Source organism: Suricata suricatta, chromosome 7 (assembly GCF_006229205.1).
Source record: "Suricata suricatta isolate VVHF042 chromosome 7, meerkat_22Aug2017_6uvM2_HiC, whole genome shotgun sequence".
Taxonomy (NCBI): Eukaryota; Metazoa; Chordata; class Mammalia; order Carnivora; family Herpestidae; genus Suricata; species Suricata suricatta.
In genome coordinates this window covers 44,437,777-44,452,100 of record NC_043706.1, presented here as the reverse complement: position 1 = coordinate 44,452,100, position 14,324 = coordinate 44,437,777, and the positions used below count along the sequence as shown (strand labels likewise).

General features: G+C 37.8%; 1 long non-coding RNA gene across 1 annotated transcript in view; it reads left to right on the top strand.

Annotated features, from left to right (window-relative positions):
* LOC115297202 overlaps positions 1-14,324 on the top strand; it is a 42,105-nt gene that overhangs the window by 15,648 nt on the left and 12,133 nt on the right. Inside the window, exon 4 of the long non-coding RNA XR_003911338.1 lies at positions 8,839-8,925. This is a non-coding gene — a long non-coding RNA (uncharacterized LOC115297202). The remainder of the gene's footprint in view (positions 1-8,838; positions 8,926-14,324) is intronic.

Sequence of the window (14,324 nt, the reverse complement as noted above, 5' to 3'; positions counted from 1 at the left end):
CTAACTCCCCCCTTCCCAGCATTGCTGAGGCAAATCTGGGCATTTCTTTTGATATTCATTTGACTCTGTTTACCTGGTAACTGACCTTGGTCAGCTGCTTTGTTTTCCCACCTTGAAACCTATATAAAAGACAGTTTTCTGAATAAAGCTCTCTCTTTTGCCTGATCGGAAAACCGTGAGTTCTGTCTTTACTCTCTGCGTCTCCCTCTCCTGCCCCCTTTTTCTCTCCCTCCCTCAGGAGAAGGACCTGAGACGATTCTCCGCCCTGCCGGTCAGGGCGGATGGAACAGGTACCGCTGAACGCCGGGGACTAGCGGCCCTGGCCTGCGGGATACGACAATTGGCGCCTCAACGTGGGGCTCAGTAAAGTAACGCGATTATAATAATAACGCGAATTATATATTATATATATATATAACGCGAATATAATAATAAATATTAAATTTAGTTTAATATTTATTAAAATTAGCAATGACAACTCCATTACATGTTAAAAGAAAGGACCTAATTTACAGAAAATTGTAAAACATGGTATATTTTCAAAAACTTGGTAAGAAGAGTGGCATCACTGGATATTTTTCTCAAGTTTTCCTAATGTCTGGCCTAACCCAAAGTGACTAGATTCTCACATTGGCTACTGCCGCATTCAATCTGTTGCAACATATTCTGTTTAAAGTAGATGACGAATTGTTTCATACATACATAGATGGAAAAGGAAGCTTTTTGAGATCATTGTGGCTATCCTATGATACCACACCACAATCAGACAAGGTCATACTTTCTTAAAGACTAGTTGCACTGTGGGGTGCCTGGGTGACTCAGTTGGTTAAGCCTCTGACTCTCGATTTCCGCTGAGGTTGTGATCTCATGGTCTTGAGATCTAGCCCCATCTCAGGCTCTGTGCTGGGTGTGAAGCCTGCTTAAGATTCTCTCTCTCCTCTCTCTGCCCCTTCCCTGTTCTCTCTCCCTCTCTCACTTTCTCTCTCTCTCAAAAAAAAATTCGTTGCAATGAGACATCAATTAATTTTTTGTATTCAGTTCCAAGAAAACCCATTGGGGTCTCTCGTACATCAGATGTTCTTTTACTGTTGCATAATTGTGTTCCAAAACTCACTGGCCATTTGTAAACTAGGGGTCCATTAAGTTACACATATCTTCCAAATACTGACACATTAAAATTCACTTTTGTTAATATCACTATCAATCTCATTTGAGAACTTTTAGGTATTATAACATTGCCAAGATCACAGTGGCAGACTCAAGTGCTGCAAATTTCTAATCTTTACTTGAAGTCACAAATTTTCTCATTGGCAACAAACACTGTCAGTTGTTTTCCTCGAAATGACAGACCTACCTTATTTATTTTCGAGAAAAAGTCTGCCAATTACCCAAGTGTGAAATAACAAAGTTTGTGTGTCAGTGGTTCCTTCAAGTAAAATGATGTTTCCTGAAAACGCAGCTTGCTCAACTCAGAATCCAAAGAATCTCACAAGTGCTTTTGTCCGAGACCGCCAACACACGTCCATATGCATCGGAAGTGATTGAGGCGTGCTCCCCGTTTCGGCACACAGAATATCAAAGGCAACATTTACCTAAAGGTTAAAGTTTAATAAAATTAATAATTTGTACTGCTCAATAAGAGCACTCTCGGTGTAACTGTCACTTTATTACTGTGGGTTCATGGCAGTGAAGAGTGTAACGACTGCTAGTAAACTTCAGAGCTATTTTCTTGATTCTAGCTAAACTGCCAGCAGTTTTACCCACCATCAGTGGAAAAATCAGCACAATGAAGAAAGCAAATCATGTTTATAAAAATAGTTTTTACGTAGAGAATACCTGTAATAGTCTCAGGGTTCTCCAGGGATCTTTGGACCACACCTGGAGAACCACTTAAAAATCAATCTTGAATTACTATTCAGTTCCTCCACATATAGGATAGAACTATTAGCAATTTTAATACAGGTAATTTATAAATGAGTGGATATGAGCGCAATATTCCAAGGCTTCTGAAGTCATTAACTGCCTCAGTCAGACCAATATGTTCCCAGGCGCAAGCTTCCCGGGAAAATACATGACCTATCTAAAATTGTTTATTCAATCACTTCTCAGCCTTTATGGCTAAGATCAAGTGTAAAATTGTTTATTCATATTGTTTCGATTTCCTCAAAAACATATACAAAATACTGAATTTTCCTTCCTGGACAGAAAAATTTAGAAGGAATATATATAAGGCATAGAGTTTTTAAAACTTAGGGGCACCTGGGTGGCTCAGTTGGTGAAGCACCAACTCTTGGTTTTGGCTCAGGTCATGATCTCACAGTTTCAGGAGTTCGAGGCCCATGTGCAGCTCTGCACTGACAGCATGGAGCCTGCTTGGGGATTCTTTCTTTCTCTGCCCCTCCCCTGACACACTCACTCTGTCTCTCTCAAAATAAATAATGGATCTTAAAAAGAATTTTTAAATTGTAAAAAAAATAATTATATATTCATGTGCAGCAATAAAAAATAATACACAGAGGGATTGTGTATACTCTTTACCGAGTCTCCCCCAGTGGTGACATCTTGCAAAACTACAGTGCAATATCACAACCAGGATATCAGCATCGAAACAGTCAATATACAGAACATTTCCACCACCTCATGTATTACTCATGTTGCTATTTTATAGCCACGCCCACTTCCTTCCCCATTCTTAATTCCTGAAAACCAATAATCTGTTCTTCATTTCTAGAAGTTTGTCCTTTCAAGATGTTTATATACATAGAAACAGACAGGATAGTAAACATTTGTAACTGGGTTTTCCACTCAGCATAATTCTCTAGAGAGGCATCCAGCTTATTGCATGTGTCAGTAATTTATTCCCTTTTATTATTGAATACTTATTCACAGTAGAGAAATACATACCAGCGTTTAATTAGTCAGTGGAAGGACATGATGGTTGCTTCTTTTTTTTTTTGCTATTAAGAATAAAGCTGCTACAGGGGCACCTGGGTGGCTCAGTCTATTGAGTGACCAACTTCAGCTCAGGTCATGATCTCGGGATTTGTGAGTTCAAGCCCTGCGTTAGGCTCTGTGCTGGCAGCTCAGAGCCTGGAGCCTGCTTCAGATTCTGTGTATCCCTCTCTTTCTGTCCCTCACTCACCGGGACTCTCTCTCTCACTCTCTCTCTCAAAAATAAACATTATAAAAAGAAAAATAAAAAAGCTGCTATAAGCATTCAGGTTTTAGTTTGAACATAGTTTTCATTTCTCTGAGATAAATTCCCAGCACTACAACTGCTGAGTGTAGTAGTTGTATTTTCAGTTTTTAAGAAACTGCCAAACCTTTTCAAAATGGCTATACTATTCTCTGTTCCCACCAGCAATATGTAAGTAGTCTGATTTCTCTGCTTCCTCTCTAGCACTAGTGATGTTACTATTTTCTATTTTAGTCCTGCTAGTTGGTGTGCAATGATATCACTGTGGTTTTAATTTACAAACGGAAACATTTTTAATTTACAAATATTAGATCAGTTGTTATAGTTCTATGAGTCCCTAGGGCTCTGTTCATTTTTCTAGTCTACTTTCTCTTTGTTGCTCAGTTTGGACAGTTTCTATTATTTAATCTTATAGTTTACTGATTCTTTCCTCTGTCCCCTCCATTCTTTTGTTGAACTTACCTACTGAACGTTTTATTTCCAATTGTTCTACTTTCATTAGGTTATCCTTGATATCTTCTATTCTTTCCTGAGAATTTCTGTTTCTTTGCTGAAATTTCTACTTTTTCCATTTCTTTCAATCACTTTTATAAGTACATATTGAATCATTTTTTTATCATGGACGCTTTCAAATCTTTGTCATACAACTCTATCATCTCTGTCATCTTGGTGTTGGCATTTTTTTTATTGTCTTTTTTCATACTGTTTGATTCCTGGTATGATTGTGATTTCACATTACAACCTGCACATTGCTGTATCATATTATGAGACTCTAGATCTTATTTAAACCATTTCTTTTAGCCAGTTGTCTCTGACACTCCTCTGGCAGGAGAAAGAGGTCACTACCTTCTTACTGCCTAGTGGAGGTAGAAGACCAGGTTCTCCAATTGGCCTCCACTGACGCATGAGAAAAGTAGCTCACTGTTACCTCTGGGAGGGGTGGGATTTCTAGCTACACAGGTGGTCTTTCATGACACCACAGTGTGATGTGCTCATTACTTCTGGGCAATGAGGGAAACCCTGATTCTTCAGTGCACCTCAAGCACCACCCAGCAGGGGAGTGAAAGGGCCCCTCATTACTTCCAAATTGGTTCTTCACACAGACTCTACTAACATCAGAGGAAGGTATATTCCATTATGGGTCAGCAGAGATGAAGGACCCAGCTCCATACTTGGCCTTCCCTGATACCACATCTATGTGAGTATTAGGTTCCCCCTATGGACTCATGAAGATCAAATCTAGCCTCCTTCATCAGACTTTGTTGGCACAGGCAAACACAGTGGGGCCATAATTTTTTCTGTGGTGCTATTTTTGTGGTAAAGCAGTTATTGCTTAAAAGTTTTCTGTCATGCTAGACTGCCCTTTCTCTATCTCTTTGGCTAGAGAGAGAAAGCTTTTGGGTGACATTTTCTGTATGCACCGATTGGTTATTGGCTTCTTTAGATCCAAGTCCAAGGTATATGAGGAAAAATAAAACCCAAGGAACTCAACAAAGATCTGTTCCTCAGATCCTAAGGTTCCTAATCATTCTACCTTCTCTCCATGTTTCAGACTCTCATGTTTATTTTTTTATGGAATGTCCATGGATTTTAATTGGATGTAATGGGAGGCATAGGGAAAGGTAAATGTAGTCCATGTCCCTAAAAGTAGAAATCCAAGAAGTGGAATTTTGTTACTCTCATGTAACATACATGTAAATAAAATCACGTTTCTCTCACATACTATATCTGCATTTTATAGCCTTGTATTCAATTTACTTCATTAATAACTATTCAATAATGTAATATGTTAAGCAAAATATGTTAAAAAACATATTGCCTCCACTGAATATAACTCGATGCCTTGTAGGAACTTGAACTTTACATCGGATAAAAGTTTTCTTTAAGGGTACCACTATCTTCACCAATATTTATGAATTGCATCCCTTTTCTCCTCTTTTTCACTAAAGAATGCTTGATATTTCTCCTCCCAACTCGAATTCCTTTCCTCATGAACTTTTTCTAGAAAAACTTAAGAGAGATGAGCTATAGAGGAAAATAGAGTTATTGAATACTCCTCCTAAATGGAATCCATTTTAATTAATTCAGTGTTTTAATTGCATTTTCAGTATCTGATAATGCCTTATTAATAAAGAGATTAAAAAATCATTTATGAATAAGGTCATACATTTTTATTAAACACTGAAGATGGAGTAGCTGCAGAATATTTTTCTTTGTAGCTTACAGAAAATGCAGACAGCTGTACATGTAACTGGAGAAAACAGAAATATAGACAATGGTGTTTGAGAGTTATCTGAAGAACTCTCTTGAGAGTCAATAGGTCATTTGGGGATATATACAGACCATCAATCCATAAAGTTAAAACACTGACCCAAGCTATTTGGAAAATACGATTGCCAGTCCAACATCAGTCATTAGTGCTTTATAATGAGATAACATATCATGGAAACAAGGGACACATATAGACCAAGGAAGGAGTGTGTCTGAGTGTAGCCACCACGTGTAGCCCTGGCACACTCAGAGAGCTTGAGGAGAAGGCCAGACAACAGCTGAAAAGAAGAGGATATGATTTAAAAAAGGCCACAAGAAATGCTCCAAAGACAGTGATGAGGTATTGCTACCTCGTTTTGTAAGGACACACATTGGTGTGTCCTTGGACAAAGTCTTGCCTTTCTCTTCTTAGTCTTTCTGAGCACCATCTCCCTCATCTGCTAAATGAGCAGCATGACTGGGTAATTTTAGATCCTTGACAAGCACCACGTGTCTGGCTTCACAGTCTTATATCAGACCTGAATAGAATAAGTTAGATCTTTTTAAATAACAAATGACTAATGATTATTTATGACAAGAAAAAAAAAGGCTTAGGAAATTCCATGAAACCTGATTCTAGTTTAAATTTATCACATTAATGCTTTGATTAAAGGCATTTCTACTCAAAATGGTCTCCTTTGTGTAAAAGGTAAATGTACGCATTCTTTCAAAGATAAAATCTAGTAAGGAGTCAAGGACACAGTCAGTCACTCTCTTGATTAAATGAGTACATGGAGAATAATTCATGAATCTGCTTACTCTTTCCTAGTATTACATCGGTCTAAACTTAAGTTATACATCAGCAGTGAAAGTCAGGTGGGAACACGTTGACAAAGGGCTTGCCAGTCCATCTGAAGCTAAATGCAAAAGAAACTCTCCCTTTCTAAACCTCCATCCGGAGAAGCTCCTTTGTAGTTTTAAGCAGCTGACCCCTACAGTAACACCACAAAAGCTCTTTTAGTGTTTCTTGGACAACAGAAAAGAGAAAACAATAATTTTACTTTTGAGTGACTAAAAATATAACATAAATGAGAAAAAGAGGAGGTCAGACTTTTCACAGTATTTTCAAATAAAATATTATACTCAATTATTCATAAGGTTTTGTCTGATTACTTTGAAGGCTGAAATCATGTTTACACAGTGCCTTTACAAAAGATCTTTCTTAATTTTTATTAGGGTAGGAAGGGTAAGAGTCTAAGTAGAAAGGGTAAAGTCTAGATTGATAGTTGTGCCTGAGTTAGATCAGAAAAGCATTGTCCTAACAATTCCAGGCTAGCACTTGAAGGGTTTTTCCATATACCTTTAATAATTTCTGCTCTCTCTCCCTCTCTCTCTTTCTCTCTCTCTCACATGCTAAAAATAAATGTCACAGATAAAGAAATTGAGGATTAGATGATTTATTTGACTTATGTTTAGCATCTAAGAGGTGATAGAAATAGGATTCAAACTCAGGACCCAGGATGCATGGAAAGTAAATGGAGACTGGAAGAGAAAAAATAAGGCAAGGCATAAAATTATTTGGTATCTTCTCTGGCCACACACACTCTCCCTTTGGCCCACTCCTGGTCCTATCATCTTACTTTCTTGGACAGGCTCCATTTTAGTCATAGACATAGTTTTCAGGGACTAGGAGCAGCTCCTGCTGTCTCCGGCCTGCAGTTGTAGAGCTGAACTCCATCTCTCTGCTGAATTACAGCTACTCTCCCTTCTTAGGTTTAAGATCTTAATCCCAGTTTGAACGCATGTGTCTTTGAAAAGTCCAACATTTGTAGTTTTATCAAGTGTGACTTCAAGGTGACACAGAAAGGAGCTCTGAGAATGGGGTGTAAAGAGGGAAAGAGAGGGCATGAGATACTGAGAACACAAGGTAGGACTCAGTGAAGGGGCATCTACTCAAAGAGAAAAAATGGCAGGTACAAAGCAAAGGACTCCATGACCTTTAAGCACCACCTACATCAAAACCATGCCTAGGGTTTTTCAACTTCCTCTGGGTTCTCAGCATGGAAAAAGAGAATATGAGCAAAAGCATAAGAAGACAGGAGAATTTCAGGGCTGCAGTATTTTAAAAGTTTGTTTTCTTGTCTAATCATAGAGAGTATGTTAAGAGTGCCAAAAGATCAAGGAACATTCCCTGCAATGAGTTACTACTTCCATTTAAGTGTTTAAAAGTAGGCAAGAAAGATGTCTGTCAGGAGCAGATACTGGTCTCAGTAACTGCAACCAGTTTGAACTCAACTCCTGACAGGCCCAGTGCTAAATGTCTTAAGTACATTAGCACATGCAATCCTTTTGACAACTCTGAGAAATAGGTTGTCGATAATTGTCGTTTTACATGTGAGGAAAAACTTTAACCAGAAAAGTGAAGTTACTGCCATGGTCATTGAATTATTAGATAATGGAGCCATAATTTGCACACAGATCTATAAAAGTCCACGGCCTTAGAGAATTACCATTGCATTTTGCACTTCCAATAGGTGAAGGGGTAATCCACAATATGAAAATTAATTACAGTTTAGATGAAGCAAGTGTTAATTATATGTCTAGCATTGTACATATGTTTCTTTTAACTATTCCCACCGTTTTGGTGAGGTAAGAATTATATTACTTTACTAGTGAGGAAATGGAGGCAGGAAAGTGGGCAACTTATCTAAATGGTAAAACCTGAATTCTCACCAAAATAGCTTAATTCCAAAAGTTGTTCTCCTGATTAAGTCTCAAAATAAATAATGGCCCAACCGACGTGTCTAAAAAGGGCGCTGTTACAAAGATATTCTTGCAGGAAACCTGCATGCAGTTGAGAATGTTCCAGTTTTCACTATGTAGGTAAGTTTCTTGTAGACTGCCAAACTTATGACATCCTTACAAACTAATAAGGAGGAAAATTTGACCATGTTTACTGAAAAAACATTTCAGAAATTTAGGTTAACATCAAGAGGGGCTGCTTTTGTTAAGGGCCCTCCCCACTGACATTGCTTGTGTTTATGTAATTACAAGTAAAATCTTAAGAATCAGGTTTTCACCTGGGCCTGGGAATTTTAACATTGGCTGATTGTTTTGAAAATTGCAAGCAGACCTCATTCTAGGGTCAAGAGTCTTAAGAATCTTTTATAATATTTCCTGTCCAGTGTTCCTCTTAACTGGATTCCCTGAGAACATGTCCCCTCTACCCTTCTCCTCCTTAATGCCAGCTCCCCTCTTCCTCCATCGTTCAACAGTCACACATTAAGTGATCATTTATTCCACCAGCTTGTACTGCCCTCAGTCACCCCGATAAACCTCTCCACCCTCCTGGTCTCTATAATTTCACTAGTCTTTGCTCTAAATTTTCCAAGGGCAGGGACGTGAAGTTCCCTCAACCGTGATGTTGTTCATCAGGCAGTTGTTGTTGGTGTCTTGATGAAGAAGGATCCATTTCTGAGGTAATAATTACACCATTTCAGTCCAAATAGAGAAGAAAAACCTTTCTCTTCACACTAGGATGTGTTTATTATCAACAAGCTGGTGAGTTACCCAAATACAAGCTAGGTCTAGTTTCTAAGTTGATTTACCTACTCAGGTAAATTTATAATACCTTTAAACAAAACAAAGGCAATAAATAAAAGAGTTTACAAAAGGATCAGTGATTTTTAAAAGTCGGGGTTCTTGTGCTAAAACACAGTAGGTTAGCAGTCTTTGGTGCTGTTCTATTGAAGTTTGAATTTATGACTTCCTAAACCATGTTTTTAAAACAACATACACAGGAAATTAAAGGTGGAATTCTACTAATTTTGCCTCCCTCCCTTGTGTTATTAATGTAATCTTATTCACTTCCTCCACTTGGCATAGATGTGATTACTTCATTATGAGTCAGAAAATAAAGGATTGTCACTTTAAGAGGACTGGTGAAAAGTATGATCATGTATATTAGTATGAAAATTTTTCTATTTGCCAAAAGTATGGAATAAAACTCTTGAGTGGAGCTCAACTATCACTGGTATATAGGGCAAAGTGTATGGGTATTGGGAACATTCTAGAGTTGTGAGTAAATTACTGAACTTCTGTTAGTCACTTTCCTTATCCATATAATGGGAATAATTAAATTGACTTTAAACTGTGGTTGTATGGGTAAGTTACAGTACATATATGTGACACATTGTAGGAGGTCTTGAACCACTCAAACATTGTTTAACACATACTCCAATGCCTATCAATGTAACAGGCAGGAAAAGTAATTATAATACCTAACTTTTAAAAATAAACCATACGTTTTGAAATGATTTTAAGGACTCTCCACCCCCACCCTTTAGTTCTAAATCTTCTTCAGTATGAATAAGCTGATACAACGTACAAGGTCATCTGACATCTCAAACACAACCCAGAATTGCTGCATCTTGTTACTTTTGGAGCCAATTGTCCTCCCAAATGCCCTGGAATTTTACAAGCATAGTCACTGAGCTTCTAATTGAAAGTCATTTGGAAAAATTAAATTTGATATTTAAAGAGAAGTCATTAAATGCAAATATTAATGACCCTCATGAAACCACTGATTTCACTTCAGATGCACTCACTGAAGCCCAGCAAATTGGAAACCCAAAAGGAGGCCGTCATAATTGATAAGATGTCACCGACATTAGTAAACCCTTCAGCTGCAATTTAAAAAGCCAGAAATGGAAATTTATTTCACCCAGAAACTCAGAGTTGTTGTTTTTCAAAAATGCTCTTCTATTGAAATTCAGTTCGGGAAGCATCTTGAAGATACATTCAGGATTATAGGAAAATACCCCGATTTATAGTAATTTATATGTAGAGTCCGTATACAAACACCTGGAAAGCTAAGTTAGCTAATCTATCTTTGGGTTTTAGTATCTTAAAATTGTGAACATCTGTGTAATTTAATTTTTTAATCACCAGAATGAAGAAATGAAAATATTATTTTTAAGGTAAATGGACAGGAGTCTTACTACAGGCATAAGACAATTTTAAGCCCTTTTGTTACCGAGGTTTTCATTTCATTCCCCTTGGCATTTTATCCAACTAAATACAAGTAGTGATTCGCTTAGCATTTTATCTAGGCCACTGGTATTCTTTTTTCCCCTCCCAATTTTGGCACTCATGTCTCCCAACTCTGACATTATCACTGAAAAGCACACTTCTAGTCATGGCCGCAGCTCCTTTATTTGCTGTTGTGGATTATTCCTAAACAAGAGTGAAAATAGTTGTTATTTCCAGACCCCTGTGGTTATGCTCTCTGAATCCAGGGACTCTTCCTTCTGTCACACCATCGTTAGCCAGGTGCCTCTTTTGTCAGAGATTTTTATTTTTCTGTTATTACTGTTGTCTTTAAGAATGAATCCATTCATAACTGTGCTGCTTTTACAAAGTTTCCATGATTAAAAAGAAGTACTGAGCATGGTCATTAGCCACTCAGTATTTTAGTAAAAATAATGAGGGATGTGTTTTTAAAGGGGATAGTGGAACAAAAGGTATTTTCCCCCTTTAGTTTCTCAAATAGGTAGGTAAGTAATTCATCCAGAATGGCACTGAGTCTGGGAATGATTTCTCATAGTTGATAAAATAGAACAAAATAAGATACATAGGTACAGTTCCATTTTAAAGATGGTTTTAACGGTACAGTTTGTCTCTATATCAGGAAGTAATATGAACCTAACATATTACTCTGCAGTATAAGGCAGAAAATAATTTTTAGAAAGGAGGTATACACAATAGATATCCTTGTTCTGCCAGTTTAGAGAACCCACAAACAATGAGACCAGTAGTAATGAACACACCCAGCACCCAGATCTCGGTTTCTAAGACCACTCTCCAATAAAAGGGCCCAGGGTTTCTTAGAGAAATGATTGATTTTAGGTCTGATTCTAAGAACCTGAAGCATGATGAGTCACCTGGGTGGCTCAGTCAGTTAAACGTCTGACCCCTGATTTTGGCTCAGGTCATGATCTCATGGTTTGGAGGATCAGGCTCCCCCACCCCACCCCCACCCTCCACCTCCTGTCTCCTTCTCTCTGTCCCTCCCCCACTGTCACACACTTGCAGGCTTCCTCTGTCTCTCTCTCAAAAATAAATAATTTACAAAAAGAACCTTGAGCTTGTTGTAGTTCCAGAAAGTAAGGAAACACTAAATGAAAATATAAAATAAAAATTAAAAGCCAGAAATCAATGTGTTTAAAGTGATTTAAGAATGATTACATGTATCACCACAACACGTCTTCTCAACAAGTACCTTCATAAGTGTACCTACTGCTGTGACTACAGTAATGGGCACGTGATTCACATTCAGGTAATTGTGCACTTCCCTGAATTGGTAATGAATCTCTCATGTGCGTAAGTCAGAAAGCTCGCTTCAAACTGCCTTCAGCAAAATTTGGAATTTCTAGGTCCATATAAACTAAGGGAAATATCTCATCTGTGCTACTTAGTGCAAAATTTATTAGAAGGAATCTAGTAATTCTGCCTTGAGCAAAATCTCTCACAGATATGTAATAGCCCTAAAATGTTTAAAATACATATTTATAAAATCAAACTGCTACTCCTTGAATGGCAGTCTGAGAATCTCCACAGACCTGTTCCCCAGTAAACCGGACATAAGTGGTGAAAATCATTTCTAACATAGCAAGAACAACTATGTAACGCTTCTGGAAATTTTCCTAAGGGCATACAGCATATGAGAAAACTTGACTTTAAGGAACATCTACTGAGTCTCAGTAAGAACAGACATCTGTAGTACCTGAAACATGACTTGGTCTATCTCCCTCCTTCTCCAGCTCACCAGAATGGAAGCTAAAAAGAAATAACAATTATTGAGTATTCAATACATGCCAGGTGTTTGCTGTTCTGATGTATATACTCAGATACTCTGGGTCCTGAGCCCCTTCTGAACAAGCACCATACATGGTCTCTGGTCTGAGGAAGGAGAACTGACAAGGAACCCCAGTTTCCTGAACCCACTGGACCTTTTCTCCCACATCAGAGCACTTGCTACACAGAAGAGAATAATAGTATCTCAGTATGTTTCCAGACAGCTCAGTGATGGTACAAAAATCTGTCAAATTAGGTTTACCAATATGATACATGCTTGCTTATTCTGTCTTTGCCAATTTAAGTTTTATTCTCAAAGTGTTTTTTATGCACAGAACACCACGGTTTTAAGTTGATCCACTTCTAAGAAATCTTTAACTTCCTGATAGCCATTAGTGCCTTAAATTCATAGGAGATTTCACAACATCTGATGATAATTCCACACTTGTAAGATTATAACTCTGAGTGGGGTTATTGGATTCAGAGAGAAATGAACATTGAAATGATAGAAATTTATATTTATGCAAATATTGTTAGTAATGAGCACTAAGACAGAAAAGAACATCGTAAATAGAGAAATGTACTAAAAAATAAATGCACGCTTTAAGTCCTTCATGAGGCATCAACAGCTGCCTTAACAAAATAAAATGTTATAAAAGCATTAGAAGAATTTATCCCTATATGTTTGGCTTGCTCTTGGAAAGAAATTAATATTCAAGGAACATATTCCCACCAGAGATACTTCATAATAGTAGCAAATCTATCTACATAATATTGAAGACAGATGTATATAGAAAAGGAAAAGAGGACTGTATCAAATGATATTATTAGTGTTTTTCTTATATGTCCCAATAAATCCTTACAATGTGAAGGCAATTTTCGTAGAGCTCAAATAAATGGCATTGAGAACCTGCTATGTATATCTCATAAATAGGAAATAATATAAGGGATAGAAACAGAGGTAGTGACAAGTAAAAGAGCACAAGTCCTGAGGTGGTGGTGGGAAATGATATAAGGGTGGTAGGATTAGAAATAGGATTTTTTTTTTCAGTTCTTCAGTGTCTTTCATTCCAGAAGAGAAACCCACAAGTGAACACTTTTTCTACAGTATACTTCTTTGTACATTAAATACCATGGTACTCAGCATGCCTCCCTATGGCCCACATTTCATTCTTCCTAGCCTTAGAGTAATCTGTTTCCTTGCCATATTCCCCATTATTAATGTGAGAGGAAGAGCGCCTGGGTTGCTTAGTCGGTTGAGCATCTGACTTCAGCTCAGGTCATGATCTCACAGTTTATGGGTTCAAGCCCCATGTCCAGCTATGTGCTAACAGCTCAGAGCCTGGAGCCTGCCTGGGATTCTGTGTCTTCTTCTCTCTCTGACCCTCCCTCGCTCACACTCTGTCTCTCTCTCTCTTTCTCTCTCTCTCTGTCTCTGTCTCTCTCTCAAAAATTAAAAAAACATTAAAAATAATAATATGAGAGGACTTTTAGTGAACAGCTACTGCTGGACACTTGTGGAACATGTCTGTGTTATTTCTGATACTCAAAACAGTCTTCCAAGCATCCTCATTTATAAAGATGAGTCAAGAAAACAAAGAACACATACCCAAAGGCAAGGAAATGAAAGCAAAAATGAACTATTGGGGCCTCATCAAGATAAAAAGCTTCTACACTGCAAAAAAAAAACAATCAAGAAAACTAATAGGCAACCAACAGAATGGGAAAAGATAGTTGCAAATGACATAGCAGATAAAGGGCTAGTATCCAAAATCTACAAGGAACTCACAAAACTCCACACCTGAAAAACAAATAACCCAGTGAAGAAATGGGCAGAAGACATAAACAGACACTTCTCCAAAGAGGACATCCAGATGGCCTACAGGCACATGAAACGATGCTCAGCATCACTCATCATCAGGGAAACACAAATCAAAACCACACTGAGATACCACCTCACACCAGCCAGCATGGCTAAAATGAACAAATCAAGAGACTATAGAAGCTACACTGTTGGTGGGAA